At 48.2% G+C, this 20,605-nt stretch overlaps 1 protein-coding gene across 4 annotated transcripts in view; it reads left to right on the top strand.

Moving 5' to 3' along the window:
- Nucleotides 1-3,159: 3,159 nt before the first annotated feature.
- Nucleotides 3,160-20,605, top strand: part of MGAT5 (alpha-1,6-mannosylglycoprotein 6-beta-N-acetylglucosaminyltransferase) — a 370,484-nt gene continuing 353,038 nt past the window's right edge. For 3 of the 4 annotated variants that reach the window (XR_004350852.1, XM_032638675.1, XM_032638673.1), the window contains exon 1: nucleotides 4,475-4,840. The gene's annotated coding sequence lies outside the window, so the exon portion shown is untranslated. Of the gene's footprint in view, nucleotides 3,213-4,474; nucleotides 4,841-20,605 lie in introns of those variants that run through there. The other variant, XM_032638674.1, reaches the window with a different exon arrangement.

Below are 20,605 nucleotides of genomic sequence, written 5' to 3'. Positions count from 1 at the left end.
GGAGGCAGACTGTGGTGAGCTGAGTAAGTAAGGATCCTCCAAAGATGTTCACAGCCTAATCTCTGGAACCTGTGACTCTTACGTTATATGGCAAAAGGGACTTTGCGGCTATGACTATTAAGGATCTTTAGGTGGGATGATCACCCTGTATTATCTAAATGGTCCCTAAATATAATCACAGGGTTCTTCTAAGACAGAGGTAGTGAGAAAGTGATGGGATGACAGAAGCAGAGATTGGAGTTGCGTAGCCAGTGGCTAAGGGACGCTGCGGCCTCTAGAAGCTAGAAGAAGCAAGGAATAGATTCTCTCTTAGATCCTCCAGAAGGAACCAACTCTGCTGACACCTTGATTTTATCCCCTTAATACTCGTTTTGAACTTCTGACCTCCAGGACTGTATATGATAATACCTTTGTATTATTTTAAGCCACCAAATTTGTGGTAATTTGTTACAGCAGCAACTGGAAACTAATAAAGCACCATTAATACAATCATATATAGGAAGAAACCTAACTCCCCTGTTTTTACATATAATGTCATCTTAAGCATTATGATTATTTTTAAAAGATCCTAGGGCTTCCCTGGTGGCGCAGTGGTTGAGAGTCCGCCTGCCGATGCAGGGGACACCGGTTCATGCCCCGGGTCCGGGAGGATCCCACATGCCGCGGAGCGGCTGGGCCCGTGAGCCATGGCCGCTAAGTCTGCGCGTCCAGAGCCTGTGCTCCGCAAGGGGAGGGGCCACAACAGTGAGAGGCCCGCGTACCGCAAAAAAAAAAAAAAAAAAAAATATCCTATATCATTTTAAGGTATGCAGTTTGTAAACACTGACATTTTCTTTTTTTTTTAACACTGACATTTTCAAGTGTGATTTTTTTTTTTTTTGCGGTATGTGGGCCTCTCCCGTTGCGGAGCGCAGCCTCAGTGACCATGGCTCACGGGCCCAGCTGCTCCGCGGCATGTGGGATCCTCCCAGACCGGGGCACGAACCCACATCCCCTGCATCGGCGGGCGGACTCTCAACCACTGTGCCACCAGGGAAGCCCTCAAGTGTGATTTGAGTTCATACTGGGACCAACTTGTCTTCCAAGAGAAGGCATCTTTCCTTTAAAAATACAAGTGACTAATAGGATCTGAAATACAGAAACTTCCTTTATAAGCAAAGGAAACTAAAGAGTTTAAGTTTAAAAGTTAAAGTTAAAAATTATCTGTGATGGAACAACAATCATTAATGTAGGAGTGTTAGGAGTCACTCAGGATTACATAGTGGATAATTCCCAAGCCATTAAAGGTAGATCAGGTCCTGGGCAGGAAAAAATTCATTTGTTTATTTTACAGAGAGCTGCTCCAAGACTGAATCACATGGGTCTCAGCTTTACAAGATTTACATACACAATTGTTATTTTGCTGCTTATAATTTTCAATTTGAATAGGTCAGGAAATGTAGTTTATCTGTAGTAACTTAAGTATCCCCTTTAGTTTTAGCTTATTTTTTTTTTTTTTTTGCGGTATGCGGGCCCCTCACTGCTGTGGCCTCTCCCGCCGCGGAGCACAGGCTCCGGACGTGCAGGCTCAGCAGCCATGGCTCACGGGCCCAGCTGCTCCGCGGCATGTGGGATTTTCCCGGACCGGGGCACGAACCCGTGTCGCCTGCATTGGCAGGCGAACTCTCAACCACTGCAACACCAGGGAAGCCCTCCCCTTTAGTCTTTAGTGTGCTTTTCATAGTGGTTTCTTTTTTTTTTTTCAGTGTTCATTTTATTTTTTATTTTTTAAACATCTTTATTGGAGTATAATTGCTTTACCATGGTGTGTTAGTTTCTGCTTTATAACAAAGTGAATCAGCTATACATATACATATATCCCCATATCTTCAGAGTGGTTTCTGATCTTCATTTCTTCCTGGGGTAGGCAACACAGCATAGGAGAAAGATTCTGGGCTCTGGAGTCCAGAAAACTTTCCATTTAATCCTGACTGAATCTACTCAGTCGTGCCTTCTGGTGGACATGTTACCTAACTTTTCAGAGTCTTGTCTTCTTCTTCTATAAAATGGGTATAGTAAAATCTGCTCCATGAGTTGTTATAAAGATTAACATAATTCACATAGAACTTAATAAGTGATGCTGAGAAACAATGGACTTGGCTGTGTGGACAGAGTTGTGTTTTCTAAGTTTATAACTGAGCAATTATCTGAAATATGGTACATGGGACAAACATGGAAAGAAATGAAGAACACTTAGTAACACCAGCAGACACTGTTGCATTTTTGTGAATTAATCCCAAACATCTTTCTTCCTTGAACCTAACATTATTGTTCACAAGTGATGGAAGTGCTGAAAATGAGTCACTGTTCACCAGGTAAGCCTGGCCTTGACCGTCAGCTGCCAGGGCTTTCACTATTTTAACCCCACTGTGTTATTTTCTTCCTCTGTAATTTTGTAATCAGTTCTGTCTTGATAGGACGTGATGAAATATACAACTCTATCCTAGTAAGCATCTTTACTTCTATTCTACAAGCAGTGTCCTTTAGCAATTATTATAATTTACAAACTTAACTCTGTAAGAAAAACAATTGGGATAGTATAATTTCCCTCAAAGGCATTGCAAGTACATTATTCATACAAATAAATAGAATCTATGTAATACAAATATATATTATATAAATATATATGATGTGTGTACATATGAATATCACATCCTTATACTTTATTTCTCTATATACACAGTTTTGTATAAAAAATATCCTGAAATGATAACCATCTGTAATATCCTCTATAGCAGTGGGTCCGCAGAGTTTAAATGATTGATGTCTTTCAGAAATCTCTAGGCAACCAGGTGGTACAATTATTAACCACCCGCAGGAACTTGGCTTCAAAGCGAATCTATTAGAATCAGAATCTGTACCATCCATATCCAAAGCAGAGAAAGTCCTGGCCACCAGATGTCACCATTCTTCTATTTCCCTCCCAGTGCCCAAAGAGGGAGAGAGATGTTATTTTTCTTCCAAGGGACTGAGGGAAATACGTGCCTCCCAACATTCCTGGCATTTCACATAAAAGTCTTATTAAGAGGAATCATCCTGTCCATGCACATCTCCTTGCGGTTCTTGATCGTTACCTGGACACTTCCTGACAGCTGAGGATATAAGTGGCTGATAATTTGGGGCTCATCTGGTCAGGAATTGTTAGAGCCATTGCCTCCAGCTTGGAGTTAAAGGTAGGACTGACCTAATGTGCCTAGAGCCTAGAGTAACTCCATGGAAGAGGTGCTACAGGGTGTGTTCTACTAAGATCCTGGAGACGGGAGACTTCCCCAACCAGCTGGGTGGCCCTGAGAGCTTACTTACAAAGTGAAGGACTTGGACTAAGTCATTTCTAGGGTCTAAGAATTCCATGATCTTCAGGTTTTAAACGCCTCTGCTGGGAAGGGTAGGCAGCAGAGTAGGGTGATCTGAGTTTAAGAAAGAAGACCCCAGGGGAGACAGTGAAATGGGGGTGGAGAAATTCTGCAGGGAAGGTAAGGGAAATTTGAACATAAACCTTCATACAGTGACTTGATGTAGTGACTGGTTACAGGGCTTGGAACTTGATGGGGTTATGAACCTTGTAATTTCCACCCCTAGGTAATTCACCAGGTCACTCTCATTCCATTCCAGATACTATACTTAACAAGGATCTGTAATGGTTAGCGTTGTACAGCATTCTCTCTCCTGGGGCTTGGTTGGATTTAATATGTGGTGTCAGTCAATGTTCTTTGTGGTGCCTTCAGGGCATGGGATGTGTTTTCTTTCTTTCTGAATTTACAACAGTACAGTGTTCAGCTAGCCAGTCCAGAGTGTTCGTAAAATCCGGGGGCGGGAGTGGGAAAGAGAAAAAGAAATGGAATTCATTTGTTGAGTGCCTACTATGTGCCAGGTATTGCTAAGTACTTTACATATATTTTATTTCATCTTCAGAATAACCTCAAGAAGACCCATTTATTATGTTCGTAGATAAAGAAGTTGAATTCAAATGGTTAAGTGGGTTGCTCAAGGTCACAGCAACCAAGTGGCGGAAACATATACTGCTTCATAAAGCCCATTCTACAAAGCTGGAAACTGAGGCTCAGGGCATTGATTCAAGCTGCCCGTCCGTAGATGGTTGAGTCCATAATCTCCCGTCACTGGGCTTAACTGCTGGAAGGCCCCTGGTGCTGAGAGGCCTGGACTGCACCTCTCTGGAGGATGCATTGTCACATCAGCATTTGCACATTTGCCCCTGACCTTGCTTGAATAGTATTTGTGGCCGCGAAGTGTCTCCCTTGCTGCCTTCGGGTTGCGGAATTGAGAGGTTGGTAAAGTCCTCTCCGACAGGGTTGGTAGTTTGCAGACGGCCCCTGAGAGGCTGGGGCGTTCCGAATTGGCTGAGAGCTCCGCGGGGAGGGCGGGGAGTTTGCCGAACGTCCCCGGCCGGAATCCCTACCTTAGAGAGCTGCGAGCCCAGAAGCGGGGAGAAGTTGGTGAGGTCGGGAGGGGAGGGTAGGAAGAATTTGAAGCCAGACCCCCCGCCCTGGTCAGCTGAGCCCCCGAGGAGCGTCTCTGCAGTGTGTGCAGGCCGAGTGTGGACGCGCCGTGCGCGGCCCCGCCAGGGCTGAGAGTTTGCAGACCGTCCCTGCCGCGGCCCGCTCGGCGGCGGCCCTGCGGCTCCCGCGGCTGCCGCGGCCGCCCCGGGCTCGATCCAGCCCAGGTAGCCCCGCCGCAGGCTCGGGGTGCCGCGACCCCGTGCCCCGCGGAGCCTTGGGTCCCCCCGGGGACGGCAGCTGGCAGGCACTCCCGGCTGCTGCTGCTGCTGCTCCTCAACAAGGAGGTGAGAGCCAGTGGGTCGGGGCGATCGCGTCGAAGCTTTCCATCTCCACGGGGAGATGAACGCAGAGGGGACCGCGGAGGGCGCGGGGAGCTGGGCGCGGGGAGCTGGGCGCGGGAGGCGGGGGGAGAGTCTGCTCCGTGGGCTGCGCGGCTGGGGGCTTCCGCCCGCCGCCCCTCCACCGCCTGCGTGGGTGCCCCGGCCGTTCTGAGACAGCCGGGAGTGCAGCCGGGGACGCGCCTGGAGGCGCCTACCTACCCGGGGCAACCCCTTCTCAGGGGAGACTGCAGGCCCCCATGGCCCCTGGGAAGTGGGGGGTTTGGGCTTTTCAAGGGACTGTCCGGGGGAGGCTTTGGTTGCGCGGGCTGGAGGCGAGCGGCCAGGGATGGTAGAGGGGCGCTCGGACCGCGGAGGAGCCTGGTGGGGTCACGCTGCGGGTGTGGGCCGGGCTGGGGTCCCCGGGATCTGGGCGCGCAGGGCGGACTCAGCCACCGGCCAGTGGGGAGGAACAACAAGGGAGGCTGGCTCCCGGCCCCGGGGGAAGGGGGATGCTGCGGGCGGGCGCTCTGGTCCTGGGGACCAGGGAAGCCCGGGGGTGCCCCCCACCCTTAAGGGACCTCCGTGGGCCCACGATCCCGCTGGCGCGCTCCGGAGGCTGCCTGGCCGGAGAGGCTGCGGGGAGCGCAGAGCCCACACCCGCGCACATAATCCCCGAGAGCATGCTCAGTGCAGCCCTGGGAACTTCCTGCCGAGTCGCGAGCCGCCCCGGCCCCCTCCTGGCCCCCTCCCGGCCCGCGGCTGGCAAACTTGGGGGCGCGGCGCCCTCCAGTCGCCCTTTCGCGTCCCCTCGGCCCTTGCCTCGCCTTTGCCCGGCTCCCAGGGCTGCTCTCGCCGGTCGCCCCCGCGGCCGAGAATGGGGGCGTGGACGTTACCCCCAGCTTCCCGAGGTCAGGTCCGAGGCCGGGTGGCCAGAGGCCTGGCGGTGAGGCCTCTTGATGGGGGCACCGGCTCGCGATGCGCTCGCCGCGCGCACAGACCGGGCGCCGTGAGCAGACCGGGTGGAAGGGGGTGTGTGAGCCCGGGGACGTTCGCTCACACACTCGCTGTCACACACAATGCCGTGGTTTCGTAGCTGCCGCGCGGAAGAGGGAAGAGGTGGCGCTTGCATTGCCGGGCCGCGTTTGGAGCGCCAACAGGGTGCTGGGCGCTTGGTTACTGCGGTAACCTGGAGACGCATAAGGTTTTCAGAAATGCCGGAGTCGAGGTCTGTGGCCGGGTACTCCTGACATTGACTGCCAGGCCCGGCCCAGGGCGGACGCCGCTGTCTGCACCCGGCTCTGGCGGCACAGTTAGGGAAGGCTGGGCACTTCTGGGGCTGTGAAGTTGAGGAGGGGAAAGCTGAGGTTTGTGCGGGGTTCCGTGGCATGACAGCACTGCACCTGTAAACAACTCAGATCCAAGTGTTAGAGGTAGGATTCATTCTCTAGAGAGGCAAGTGGGAAGCTGGTGCGACCCACCCCCGTTCATTGTCAGGACCTGAGGGACTTGGTGGGTTTTTACTCCGAGAGACACACCCCCTACCGCCCACCTCCCCCCCACCCTCTCCCCAGTTTAGTTACCCACATCCTGAGCCTTGACTCAGGATCAGAACTTCCTTGTCTTTGATTGGAGAAAATCACCAAACTGTTTCCCATGATAGGCACACCATCACAGATCTTTCTTTTCTTTTTTGTTTTGTTTTGTTTTGTTTTTGCGGTACGCGGGCCTCTCACTGTTGTGGCCTCACTGTTGTGGCCTCTCCCGTTGCGGAGCACAGACTCCAGACGCGCAGGCTCAGCGGCCATGGCTCATGGGCACAGCCGCTCCGCGGCATGTGGAATCTTCCCGGACCGGGGCACGAACCCGTGTCCCCTGCATCGGCAGGCGGACTCTCAACCACTGCGCCACCAGGGAAGCCCACAGATCTTTCTTTTTTTTTTTAATTTATTTATATTTTTTTTGCGGTACGTGGGCCTCTCACTGTTGTGGCCTCTCCCGTTGCGGAGCACAGGCTCCAGACGCGCAGGCTCAGCGGCCATGGCTCACGGGCCCAGCCGCTCCGCGGCATGTGGGATCTTCCCGGACCGGGGCACGATCCTGTGTCCCCTGCATCGGCAGGTGGACTCTCAACCACTGCGCCACCAGGGAAGCCCCCACAGATCTTTCTTAATAAATAAATTTTCGTACCACCTCCCCCCCCCCCGCCCCAAACCACAGATTCTTTTTGCTGTTATTGTTCAGGGCTGAGATAGGCTCCCTCAAATTTGTTTGGCTTGCTTAGGATTAGAGCAAAGCTCTCCTTTCTAGAGGCCTTTTTAGTTTCTCCAGTTACCAACTTGATGTCCGTGCAGCCAACTTGAAGAGGAGAGGCCCTGAGCAAGGAGGTGATGGCAGAGCGGGAAGAGGGTGACCTTTTTTATTTTATTTTATTTTATTTTATTTTATTTTTTTGCGGTATGCGGGCCTCTCACTGTTGTGGCCTCTCCCGATGTGGAGCGCAGGCTCGGCGGCTTTGGCTCACAGGCCCAGCCGCTCCGCGGCATGTGGGATCCTCCCGGACCGGGGCACGAACCCGCGTCCCCTGCATCGGCAGGCGGACTCCCAACCACTGCGCCACCAGGGAAGCCCGAGGGTGACCTTTTTGCCTCTTGGAGGGACAGGGCAAGAGGAGAAGGATGCTGCTCTGGCCCGATCCCTGGCTCTGGCAGAGCTGGGTGCTTGGACAGAGGTTTGGGCTTTTCTTTTCTTCCCCTCCTTTGTTCCAGCCCGCCTTCCTGAGTTTGGGACACTTGTGACTAGAGTCACTGGAAGAAAGGCGTCTGCAGTCCTGCTTTGGGGCTTGGCAGGGTTCACACCTACACAAGCAGCTGCAGGTTGGTTTTAAGGTGACTGTAGTCTCAGGAGGGCTGGTGGCTCTGCTCAGATCTGCCAGTTGCGTCTGTGTTCTAGCCTCGTGGGCCTCTGAATCGCCTCAGCAGTGCGCATTTCAAGTGCTTTGTGTTTGGAAGTGTGAATATAGTACTCATTTATATATATTCACACATCCGTATATACGTTTTTATAAAGAAGTGTGTGCATATGTATGTGCATATGCAGTGTTCTTTGGTAGCATCTTGGAGCTGGAAAGGACCTCAGGAGATCACAAGAATTCAAATTTGCTACCTTCCCATTCAGTTTTCTCAGTTTAAAAATAACCAGCCAGCCTTCTGCCCAGCTGGCCTCCAAAAGCATTGCAACAGCAGAGTCCCCCTGTGATCCTAGCCAAGGGGGCCTTTGGTTCCTCCACGGAGACGTGAGCCTCCTCGCGATCATTCTAGATGTCACTCTGATATTTGACATGATTTTCCTAATGTTCCATGTGGTTCGGGATCTAAGTCACTGCAGAGTCACTCTCAGGTTGATTTTTTTTTTTGCGGGGGGGAACAGACAGTGACCAGTGTCCCCTGCATAGATGTCTGGAAAATGCCCAGAGCAGTTTTCCCACCCCAAGTCTTGCTTGGGTTGGAAAGTTCCTGTCCTTTTGCACCCTGGTCCTCCAGGCAGGTAGTTGCTCTGTTCCTTCCCTAGAGGCCTAAAGAGCAGTGAGGGCTCTTATTCCGTCCTCTTTGTGTGTCTTGGCTTACTGGCTGTAGGAGGGTGGCGTGGTGGTTGGAGGTGGCGTTCTGTGCCGATGTTGTCACAGTAGCTCTCCGGAAAGCCGGTGCTGTCAGGAGGATTATCTCTGGGGTTTGTTATGGGGGATGGCAAAGTTTGGGGAAGGGTCCCGGTGTCAGGTGACACCAGGTGTCAGCCAAAAGTAACAGATAGTTTTGGCTGAAGGAAGGTGTGTGTGTTTCAGAATCTAGGTACTTTAGGGAATTCCCTGGCTGTCCAGTGGTTAGGACTGTGCACTCTCACCCCGAGGGTCCGGGTTTGATCCCTGGTCGGGGAACTAAAATCCAGCAAAAAAAAAAAAAGATACAGAATCTAGGTACTTTAAAAAAAAGAGAGGTAATAATACCTTTATATTTGGGGGAGAGTGCCAGGTGGGTGACAGTGGAGAGGTTTGGGTCAGAAATAAATTTGGTACTTGCCAGGGCACGTTTTACTAGGCTGCCTTTAAAGTTCATAATTGCTTTGAAGTATAGAGTCACTCTTTTTTTTTTTTTCAATACGCGGACCTCTCACTGTTGTGGCCTCTCCCGTTGCGGAGCACAGGCTCCGGACGCGCAGGCTCAGTGGCCATGGCTCACGGGCCCAGCCGCTCCGTGGCATGTGGGATCTTCCCGGACCGGGGCACAAACCCACGTCCCCTGCATCGGCAGACGGGCTCTCAACCACTGTGCCACCAGGGAAGCCCTAGAGTCACTCTTAATAGCCAGAAGATGGCTTCAGTTAAAAAGAATTTTTTTAAAAATTGAAGTGTAGTTGATTTACAAGGTTGTGTCAATCTCTGCTGTACAGCAAAGTGACTCAGTTATACACATATAGACATTCCTTTTTTATATTCTTTTCTGTTATGGTTTATCCCAGGATATTGAATAAATGGCTGAACTTTTAAATTCCTGTTTGAAATTGAGTCTAGATCTCCCTGAACCCCTCTCCTTAAAGTTGTTAATCTAAGCCATGTCCGCATACTATGTCACATCCTGGGTCAACACAAAAAGTCCAAGCATAGTTGTGACCTCAGTGCCAGCTATAGGTTCTCACGGGGTGTTTACCAGGCAGCCACCTTGAGCCATACATGGTGGGCGCTGGTGCTGGGTATGAAGGCGTACATCCTCCCTCAAAATTACCATCTCACTTTTAATTCATCTCACCTTCTCTTTCAGTATATTAAGGCAAATTAATAGCTCTTGGAAAGCCGCCAAAATGGGTCCCAGGAGCCTTAGTACTGTAACCACGTTCTCAGCTGGAAGAGTTGGGACTCCATCTCTTTTGCCAACTTGGACTGTTGTGTTTATGTGTTTGTTTTTTCATTTCCACAACGAAGTGCCTCCTTCCCCGATTTTGTCATATCTGGAAAGCTGTATGTGTGCATGGAAAAGGTTGGAGGAATCACTTTATTTCTTCAAAATCCCACCGCTCTCTTGTCTGAACACCTAACCTTCTGGAAAGAGAACAGGGTCTTTCCTATCCGGGCCCTTTGTCCAGCCTCACAGATCTGGACAAGCAAGAGGGATAAGCTATCTGGGCTGGGCTTGCGGGGGGCAGGGTGCAGTTCTCCCTTTAAATGGGCACCCCCAGCAGTTAACGCCTGCTGGACCTTGGCCCCAGCTGGGGCGGTTACCTAGGATGGCTAAGGAGTATTTCTCCACCCTGTTGCTCATGAACTCAGGAGCGAGGTGTATGCAGGTACTTCGTTACCTGTAAGAGTTAAGTACTGGTGTTTGCAACTGATTTACTTTTTCAAAAATGTCGGCATTTCAGCGTTATCCGTAGAAGAATAACAGCCTCACTGATTTACACCCTCTGTAATTTGGGGGCGATGGCCGCTGAGGGCATGGGTACCGCCCACTGACTCCTGCCTAAGCTCTGCCCACCGACTCCTGCTTAAATGCCACTCCTTAGGGCTGCATTCTCGGCATAGCCGCTTCTAAGGCCTGGCATGCTGGTAAGATGCTTTTTTAATATCCCACACAGAACAGTGCTCCGCTATGATAGTTTTGGATCTCTTTCATGTCTCCGTCCACCCATGGGAGTGTGTTATGTTGGTGATCAGTGGAGATGGTATGTCTGGGTGGAGAAGTGTCGAGAGCAGGTGGGCGAGGAAACTCGGAGCGATGGTGATGAAAAATGTATCTGTATCTTCTAGAGGTGACACGATTGCAAAGGCTTCTTTCCTATCCCATTTACTCCTCGCTACAACGCCGAGGTGGATGGTATTGTTATTCCCAGTTTCCACAGTAGGGAGACTGAGGAATTGGGAGGTTGTGAAAGCTGGCCAGGGCCACGCACAGCTAGCCACTTGCGGCAGGGTAAGGATTCGAACCCGGGTGGTCTAGGACCCGAGCCCGCGTTAGCTGGACTGTGCTTAGTTGTTTAGGCTAGCAAGCTCACCCTGTACTGGCCAGCGCCGGCTTTCCAACCAAAGCCAAGAGGAGTCTTAGGCACTCAGGGGTTGGAAGGGACCTCAGGGAGATCTCCCTGCGTCCTTTCTCTTTTTAGCTGCGGTCCTGGAGGTGCAGGGAGGTAGAAGGACTTGCTCGCAGTCCCTCTGGCTGACAGCAGTGGCCAAACTGGGCCTTGGTCCCTCAGGGACAAGTGACAACAGCTGATAACAGATGTGTGCCTGCCTTGTTTAGAGAAATGACCCAGGAAGAGAATGTGATGGTCATTTGGCGTCTGTCCCACCCACTCCCAGAGCCCTGTGTGCTCACACCCAGCCTCACCCTGCAATCTGGTGGGGAACAGGTGGGTGTGCCCCACTCCTTTCTCCAGCCCCAAATGGGAGGATGTAAGCAACTTACGTGCCTTTACATGAGGTGCTCCCTTGCTCATGTCACCTTTTAAGTTTGACATCTTAGGAATTTGGCCCGGGATGGATTTTACATTTCACTCTTAAATATTCATTTTCTCTCTCTCCCTCTGTCTCTCTGTGTCAGTCTCTGCAGCTGTGTCTTATAGCTCCTGGCCCCTCTCAGTGTTGATTTCCACCCTTTAGGAGCATGGGGTGGGCCGGGGGTAACCCGGCAGAGGAGTCAGGGCTATTTCTCAACATTTCCAAGGAAGGGCCTGTGAAGACATTCCCTTAGTATCTGTGGGATCCTAGAAAGAGAGCTAAGGCCCTGCAAAATATTCCTCCGACCACCGGGATTTTCATGCTTCGTGGAATTTTCCCATTCGGCGTGCCAGCAAGCACCATTTCCTTTCATCTTATTCCTTACATGTGACCGGGCTTCCATCAGACATGACATTGCTCTCACCTGTTCCTGATTCTGAACATTTCTGATTAATACATAGTCCCTAGCTGTTCAAAAGTTTAAAGTCTAGGCCTGGTCAGGGCCCACACAGAAGAGTTAAGTTCAGTTATAAAGCAGTACGCAAATGAAGAACACATTAATTCAGCCCATATGACCGCTTTGGGCTTCAGTTCTTATGTTGGAAAGTAGGAGGGGATTGAACGAGCTCCAACGTTCTGTTCAGTCCTAAAGTTGTATAATCTTACACATGTGGCAAAGGAAGTGTAGAATAAAGAAATAAAATTCCCTTATTGAATAAAAAAAGATTGAGGAAAAACTCAAGTTGTTTTTGCCTTTGCTGGCAGAATCTTTAGTAGACAGTTGAAATGCTTACCTAAGAAAACCAGCCCTTTATGATCACTATCTTTTGGGATGTGTGTTTTTGTATGTTTAGAAATAAGAGGCCACGGTCCGTCCTTCTCAGCCTAGAAATAACCGGCTTAGCCAGCTTCCCCTAGTGAAGGTTTTTTTTTCCCCCCTCTTGGGAAATTGAGATTCAAAGAGCAGAAGATGACCAGGCTCACAGAGTTCTGTGGTTCTGTGGCACAGCGCCCCGGGGAAAGTGGCTAAGAATTTGCACTGGACCAAATTCTTTGTATACCTTCATCGCTGCTTCCCTTTGAAACATCTATGTTGAAAGAATAGACTTTGATATCAGTCTCCTTGCAGCTGCTTTGTTTTTGGACCGTCTGTTATTTTCAACTCTGATTTTTTTTGTTTACTAGTGTTTATTCCACTGAGGAGTTTTCTAAATGACCAATTCTTTCTCTTACACATCTTGTTTAGGAAAGCACTGTCTTTGCCTCTTGCTAAGTATGATCTTTCTGTTTTCCTTCCATACTTTTCTTAGTATTTGTGTTTGTATACTTCCCTTACCCCATCTCCTAGAATTTTTCAAAGCCACCAAGGTTAGAGGCGCCCTAAGTGGGGACTTGGAGGGGAAGGGATGCTTTCCTCCATCTCCCTCCCCAATATTGTTCATCATATGAGGAGTCCCATTCTGATGTGAGATCCTTTCAAACATAGCTTCCAGCCCCTCTGTCCATCGGGATGGTCTGCCTTAACAGAGTTCTCAGCTCCAGCGACTAATAATGGTCCATTTCCCCCTCCTCCCCTTCGGTGATGCCTAACCACTGTGCTTGGTAGATTTAAAGATGACATTATATGTGGGTAATCTTTCATGGTACATAATTTAGTACAGGCAAATGTTATCAACTTTCTTCTATATTTCACCATTCCTTATTTCCTATTCTGATGGGAGCTCCAGAAAGGGAGAGTTTTTTTCCCCCAGGTTGGTTAAAAAATTACATCTGGCTCCAGGGGTTTCGCAGCAAGGAGTCTGGAGCTCTGTAGGTATGATCGGAAGCCGCATAGCCTTGCACGGGGCCCCGACACAAGAGTCACGTGATCAGCTGGGCAGCATGACATCATGCGTTAGCTCCGGCTCAGGCAGGTGGGGCCTCTCCGCAGTTAGAGGGCTGTCCTCAGGCAGGTCAGTTCGGCGCTGGGTGGTTCTGGTTTCTCATCCATCAAATGAGGCATCTCTTAGTGTCTCCTGCATCTGTGGGATTCTACTAGTGTGACTTCCAGGCTGAACCCAGCATAGTCATCTACTGTAGTTTCTTTAATCTGTCCTTAAGAATATTCTTAGAGGTATTCCTAATTTTGGGGTCCTCTTTGTGCCGGTTTGGAGTTCAGTTTTTCAAATCAATCAGTGGACTTTTTGTACACTTTTTTCTCCCTCACTGTGAGCATTAGTTGTGGGCTCAGGAAGCCCAACAAATTGAGACTTTGTGTGTGTGTGTGTGTGTGTGTGTGTGTGTGTGTGTGTTCATGTCCACACACCACTAGGGCTTGTTACCTTATTGTCCTGTTATCTATAAACAGAAGTGGAAGTGATCAGAGTCGGAGCTGCGTATCTCTGGAATAGCCATCAGTTAAATGAAACCTGTAGAAAGTTTCTGTGGAAGTAGTTTTAAAATATGGCTTTTCCCCTAGTACATGCTTGTCAGCTATAGCCAGGGGATCCTTGGATATTGTATGGATAAATAATGATTTTATTGTATTTCCCTGTAGCCTGCAATAAAGTGTTTTCCTGGTTAATGAGTTGCTTATTAGGTCATACTGCCTTTCATTGCCCTTATAACCAGAATCAGATACAGCTTTCCGATTCTGATGCCATGCCTGGTTAGTGTTCTCCAGGTTCCACAGTTTCTTCCTCCTGGTTCAGTGGCTTCAAGAGAGACTTTTCTATTTCCTCGTTGTCAGCCTTTGTATAAAGATGACAAGTTACATCATCTTTCTGTTACTGCTTTAACAAATAACAACAGACTGGCTGGCTTAAGGCAACACAAATTCATTGTCTTATTATGTTATGTTGTAGGTCAGAGGTCCAACACGGGTCTTACTGGCTAAAATCAAGTTGTCCATTCCTTTTGGAAGCTTTAGGGGAGAATCCTTTGCCTTGCCCCTTTATCTTCTAGTGGCTACACACATTCACAGGCTCCTGCCCGTTCCTCCAGCTTCAAAACCAGCAATGTTGGGCTGACTCCGTGTCCCTCTGCCATCAGGCTGGGACCACAGCTAGGAAAGATTCTCTGACTTTAAGGATCTATGTGATTAGATTGGTCTACCCAGATAATCCAGGATAATCTCATTTCAAGGTCCATAGCTTCATCACACCTGTCCTGTATTCACAGGCTTCAGGGATTAGAATGTGGACATCCTTGGGGGCCATTTTTTTGCTGCCACAGTCCCCAAAACTCTTTGTAAAGAAATGATTTTCTAGTTTTTATGTAAAGGAACTGTACTTTTCTGTCGAGAAACTTCACTTCTCAGGAAATTTTCCTATTGCCTTGTTCCTCATCTTTTTGAATATATTTAAGTTAACTATTTGCAAACAGTGTCTAAGATTTGAGATCTGAGGTGGCCAGACATTGAGCTACACACATTTCATGTTCCGGCTGATGTTATGTTAGTAGTCCTATTGTTTTTTTTTTTTTTTTTTTGCGGTACGTGGGCCTCTCACCGCCACGGCCTCTCCTATTGTGGAGCACAGGATCCGGACGCGCAGGCTCAGCGGCCATGGCTCACGGGCCCAGCCGCTCCGTGGCATGCGGGATCCTCCCGGACCGGGGCACGCACCCGTGTCCCCTGCATTGGCAGGCGGACTCTCAACCACTGCGCCACCAGGGAAGCCCAGTAGTCCTATTTTTATGATGAGGAAACTGAGGTGCAAAGGAGACCTGCACAGGGTCATGTAGCCAGAAGTGGCGGAGCCAGGCAGCAGAACTGGATCACATTGATTCCAAAGCCTATGTTCTTTTCACTCTGCCTTCCTGCCTTAGAAGTGATAATGGAAAACCAAAGTGAGAAATGGTAATGGGAAAGCTTAAAATGATGTAAAATCTCTCTGCTTCTGCCAAGGTGATGATGACAAATAGTAAATAACGTCTGTGGCAGATTGATTGCGCTAATGGCCCCAATTAATGGCCTCCGCGTATCCACACTCTTTGCCTTGTAACTTACTAGTCCCCATCCTTCCCCTTCCCCACTACTGGCCACGTGACTGCTTTGGCTCCTGGGATGTTAGCAGATGCCATATAAACAGTTTAAGAGCCTACGAGTTTCTGATTGACCTTTTACACAGCTAGGCGTGCTCGCTCAGATCCCTGCCAGCCCCATGAAAGCGTGCCTGGGCTAGTCTAAGGGAGGGACTGAGAGATGCAGGGGAATGAGCCAAGTTGTGTCAGCTGAGGCTCTCCTGGACTAGCCAGCCCCCAGCTGAACTTCATGCTGGTCGAAGTCTCCTGAGTTTATCTTGCCAAGATTAGTTAAGCCTGTCCTAGGTCATCAGAACCAACCAGCCAGCTGACCTGTAGAGTTGTGGAAAGCATTGATGATTATTTTAAACCACAGAGTTCTGGGGGAACTTTGTTATGCAGCCATTGCTAACTGATGCACAGCTCAGATCAGATGTTTGCATAGCATAAGAAGCAGTTTTAGCGTCCTTTTGAAGATCATTTTGGACTACTTGTAACTAATTCATATTCTTTTTTCAAATTTTAATATATTTTAAAATATTCTTTTAAGATTATACGTTAGGCTTAAGAACTTGCCCATTATATCTACCCTTTTTTCTTTCTTGTTTTTTAAACATGAAAGTCCTGTAAACTCTTATCAGTTTCAGTCAGAAGAAGACTTGTTTTTTTTCTTCTCAAACTATTTATCATTTCTAACATGGTGGCTTTTGACCCTCAACCTACAGTAAGAAATACATATTGACCAGAACTCACATATACATGTGGGTATAGCAGCAAGAAAACTTTCATGAGATAGTACCTACCCTTCTACCTCTCATGGCCTCTGATGTTTTCTACCCTTTCATTTGCTGAAAAAATTCTGGTCTGGAGTCAGCGCTGTGGCCTGCAGCCCATTTTGTAAATAAGGTTTGGTTGGAACGCAAAGATTGTTTATGGCTGCTTTCAAGTTACAATGGTAGAGTCAAGCAGTTGTGACAGAGATATCTGGCCTGCAAAGCCTAAGGTATTTACTCTCCTGCTCTTGAAGACAAAGTTTTCTGACCCTTGTCCTGAATTGGTTTCATAACCCATTGGTGAGTTGTGAGCCTCCATTTAGAAGACACACCGTTCAAGGGACTATTAGCTCTCCTGATAACTCTTCTGGAAATTACACTAAACAAATCCGGCAGATGTGAAAACTAACCCTTTTCCTGTGTTACACTCAAATTCTCTGGTTTATTCACTTAGATTCAACAATTAAGTTTTTGCTATTTAACGTTATACCTGATTGGCTTATACAGGAAACTTTTCAAGCTTTTCGGAAGTGTTTCATTATAAGCATGCTCCCCCCTCTCCCCGCTTTCTAATTTAAATGAGGCTTTCTTGTGGAAAGTAGCTGGCATTAAAATGGACACAAATTCTATTCAAGTGCTAGTTATTTATTCATTAGATTCCAGCAGTGCCTTTTTTTGTGACATAATGGAGTCCATTAGTGGAAGAGGTTGAACAACAGTCAGCTTGGGTTCTTTTAGAACACCTTTCTCTGAATTAGGGTGATATTAATTCTGAGCACAATAAAATTTAGAGACATTAAATCATGGGCTTATGGAGTTGGAAAGTCTCTGGAAAAATTTTTTTTTCCTTTTTACTCAGATATCTAATTGGGCCCTTAAAGGCTAAATTTCTTCGATATCTAAATTTCCCAAGCCTGCCAGGGGAGGACAACATTGTTATTTATGTTGTGTGGCTAATGAGACTGATGAGAAGGGGCTGAGGCAGAAGAGGCTTCAGAAGGATCTGGATCTGTCTTTCTAGATTCTGAAATGCCAGATGAAGAATGGGCACTGGCCCATTTATTTACTGGCAGTGAGAACAGAGTCAAAACCAAATGAGCTTCAAGTACAGCATGGGGAGCTTTGGTAAAAGTCTGAGCAGCGTCCCCCAAATAAAGTAGGTTCTTCGAAAAAGAATAGGTTCTTCTAAACTTGTTTTTTTTTTTTTTTTTTTTGCGGTACACGGGCCTCTCGCTGTTGTGGCCTCTCCCGTTGCAGAGCACAGGCTCCGGACGCGCAGGCTCAGCGGCCATGGCCCACGGGCTCAGCCGCTCCGCGGCGTGTGGGATCTTCCCGGACTGGGGCACGAACCCGTGTTCCCCTGCCTCGGCAGGCGGACTCTCAACCACTGCGCCACCAGGGGAGCCCTTTCTAAACTTTTTTGATGTGAGCTGCCCTCCTTAGTTCAGGTGGGTGGCTTTCCCAGCAGGTGATTGGACATGTGTAATGAATAAGGAATCTTTTGGGTGCTGGCAACACAAACCCGCTGGAGCTTGCTTCAGCACAAGTGGAGAATTCACCTCAGGGCTACAGGAACAGAGCTATGAGCTGCCAGCAGCCTGGGATCAAAGCTCTGGGGACCCCAGGGACCCCAGGAACCCCCTTGCTTCCTTGCTGCCTCCATCTGCCTCACTGCTTAATTTTCTTCCCTGCCTTGTTCTGCTTTTTGTGTCCCAAGGGCAGAACTCTGGGTAAGGGCGCTTGTTGCTGGGTAAGCCACTCAGCAAGACTGATCTTTCTCTTATTATGCAAATGCAAGTTTCCTGGGCAGTGTCCCCTGAGCGGTCTAGCTTGACGTCACCCAGAGGTGGGCAGAGCGTGGGTACTGCAGTGTGGATTTTGGCTAGCTCTAGGGAGTTTATTGGGGGCATTTTAGAAATTTAGGGGACAGTTTTGGTTGTCAATGAGTTAGGTGTGCTACTACCATTTACTGGATGGGGACCAGGGATGCCAACATTTGTGATGGGTAGAATAGTCTTACACCCCTACGTGTATCCTGTGTCTCACTATGAGACTATTACCATGGCTGTTGCCCCAGAATCATACCCCTGCCCCTCCCTTGAATAGGAACCAAATCTGATCTAAGTTTCAGGTGGAAGCTGCAAAGAGAAAAAAAAAAAAAAGTGTTGGTTAGAATCAACTAGGCCCAAGATGACAGAAGATTTACCTTCCTGTAGACCTTGAGCCTCATTATACGCTCATTGTAACATATTAACATGCTAAATGACACACCCACAGGCGCCATGACACTTGACGATTGCCATGACAGCCACTGGAAAAGCCCATGCGATGACTGAAAAGGAGAGTTGGTACGGTTCCAGGCCCAAACCACACCCCTCTTCTCAGATAACTCATCAATATTTCTCCCACTGTTTCCAAAGCCCAGTCTTTAATCTCCACCCTCTTATATATTTGGTGTCTCTGTCGGAATTGGGTTAAGTTGATTTGCAAACTAGGTTCCCTCTTCTCCAGTCTCTGGCTACTGAATACAGCTTGTGCTGTTCCAGTCTCAGCATTGGTTTAGTTATTGGCTACTCGAATCCAATTTGAAAAAGAGCATCCTCGGTGAAGACTAGGGGTGCTTTGCCTGGCGCAGGTCTGGTGGGCCAATTTGGTAACAAGATGATTGTGGATGACAAAACTCTGAACCTAGAGACCTAACTTATGCATGAAGAGTATTTTGCATGTTGCAAATAAACGTTGAGTTTTCCAGTCAATGAAGAAAGATTGTGCTTTGTTTTATTGGGAAATTTACCAAGAGGTGTTTGCCATTTTGGAACCCCCTCCATGACATCACCATATCACCTGTGGCAGTCCACACTTGTAACTCACCTGCTTTTTTATTTTATGTAAAGTACAAGCATCTAACGACTTCTTAAGCCTTCTAGATTGGTCTTGCCCAACTAATTGCATATTGAAATACATGTTCAGTTTGTTATAAATTATTTTCCTTTTATTCTCATTTATATTACTATTAAAGCAATAAATACATATGTTTGAAAATGTGTTTAGAAAGGTTATCTAAGGATTTGATTTCAGGGAGTAAAGGGGTGTTAGAAGTTTGCTATAAGCCTTGAACTGTGGGGCTAATAACGTTTAGAACACAGCACTAGGGGAAATGATTTGCAAAGTAATCCCCCCACCCGTGAGTCAACTGAATTAAATAACTCTTAACACTAACGGTTTAAAAAATAAAAAACTGTAGCCCACACATTGGGTACAACTGATGGAGAAAAAGGGAGTAGAGTTGTTGGCCCATTCTGCTTCTTCCATGGGTGGCCGACTCTCCTTGTGGTAGATCCTCCCTGCTCCCTTATAAGTGGTTGATTCTACTGCCGGGTTCCGGCTCTGTTGTGGGTCTCACGATTCTGGAAGAGCCGTAAGAGTAGGGGATGAAATCAGATTATCGCATGAGTTTCACGTGAGCTACCGCAGCCCTCTTTGCAGAGATTCAAGGGGATCTGTGAGCTTGCGTGGGAAAGTATTACACCTTGATTTTCACTCACCGCTAACCAAAATTGAGCAATCCCTTAACTTTTGGATGTTGGCCACAAACCACAGTAATATTAGCATTGTCTGTGACTTTGTCACCAATAGGAAGCCCGTATTTTCATATCAGATTTTAGATGGCTAACAGATAATCTTGAAATGTCATGTTCATTATGACTTAGAAATTATGGTGGTTATTATATGCTGCTAGATAGTGTTATTTAATGTATTAATAAACGAGCATATGTGTGGGGTTTTTTTAGCAATTTTATTTGTTTATTTATTTATTTATTGGCTGCGTTGGGTCTTCATTGCTGCGCGCGGGCTTTCTCTCTAGTTGCGGTGAGCGGGGGCTACTCTTCATTGCAGTGCACAGGCCTCCCGTTGCGGTGGGCCCTCTTGTTGCAGAGCACTGGCACTGGCTCTAGGTACCCGGGCTCAGGCTTAGTTGCTCTGCGGCATGTGGGATCTTCCCGGACCAGGGCTCGAACCTGTGTCCCCTGCATTGGCAGGTGGGTTCCTAACCACTGTGCCACCAGGGAAGTCCCAAGCATATGTGTTATTATGTCACAATTTTAAAAGTTTTTGGTAATCATATTTAAATATAATTGACTTCCTCTGTAATCCTATGTATTTTATTTTATATGTTTCAAACATTTGGAGGAGGGGTACCATCTCACCTATCCGCCAAGGGGTGGGTAGTACAGAAATCGTGGAGTAGAATTGGGGAGCGCTCTGGACACCACACACCCCACCGCTGGGCTGTCTCTTCCATTCATTGGGGAGTTGACCACCTCGTGACTCAGCCTTTCCCCAAGACTGCCAGGTATGGGTGTAGAGGGGGTGTGGGCTTATCTCCAGTTGGCTCACTTTTTCTTAGACCTGGTCAAAGAATTGTGCTTGATCTGCCCTTGGGTCATTCTTTTATCATACAAAAGGAGGCAA

Source organism: Phocoena sinus, chromosome 7 (assembly GCF_008692025.1).
Source record: "Phocoena sinus isolate mPhoSin1 chromosome 7, mPhoSin1.pri, whole genome shotgun sequence".
NCBI classification, from domain to species: Eukaryota; Metazoa; Chordata; class Mammalia; order Artiodactyla; family Phocoenidae; genus Phocoena; species Phocoena sinus.
The sequence above is the reverse complement of the archived record's forward strand: the minus strand, read 5'-3'. Positions and strand labels throughout refer to the sequence as shown.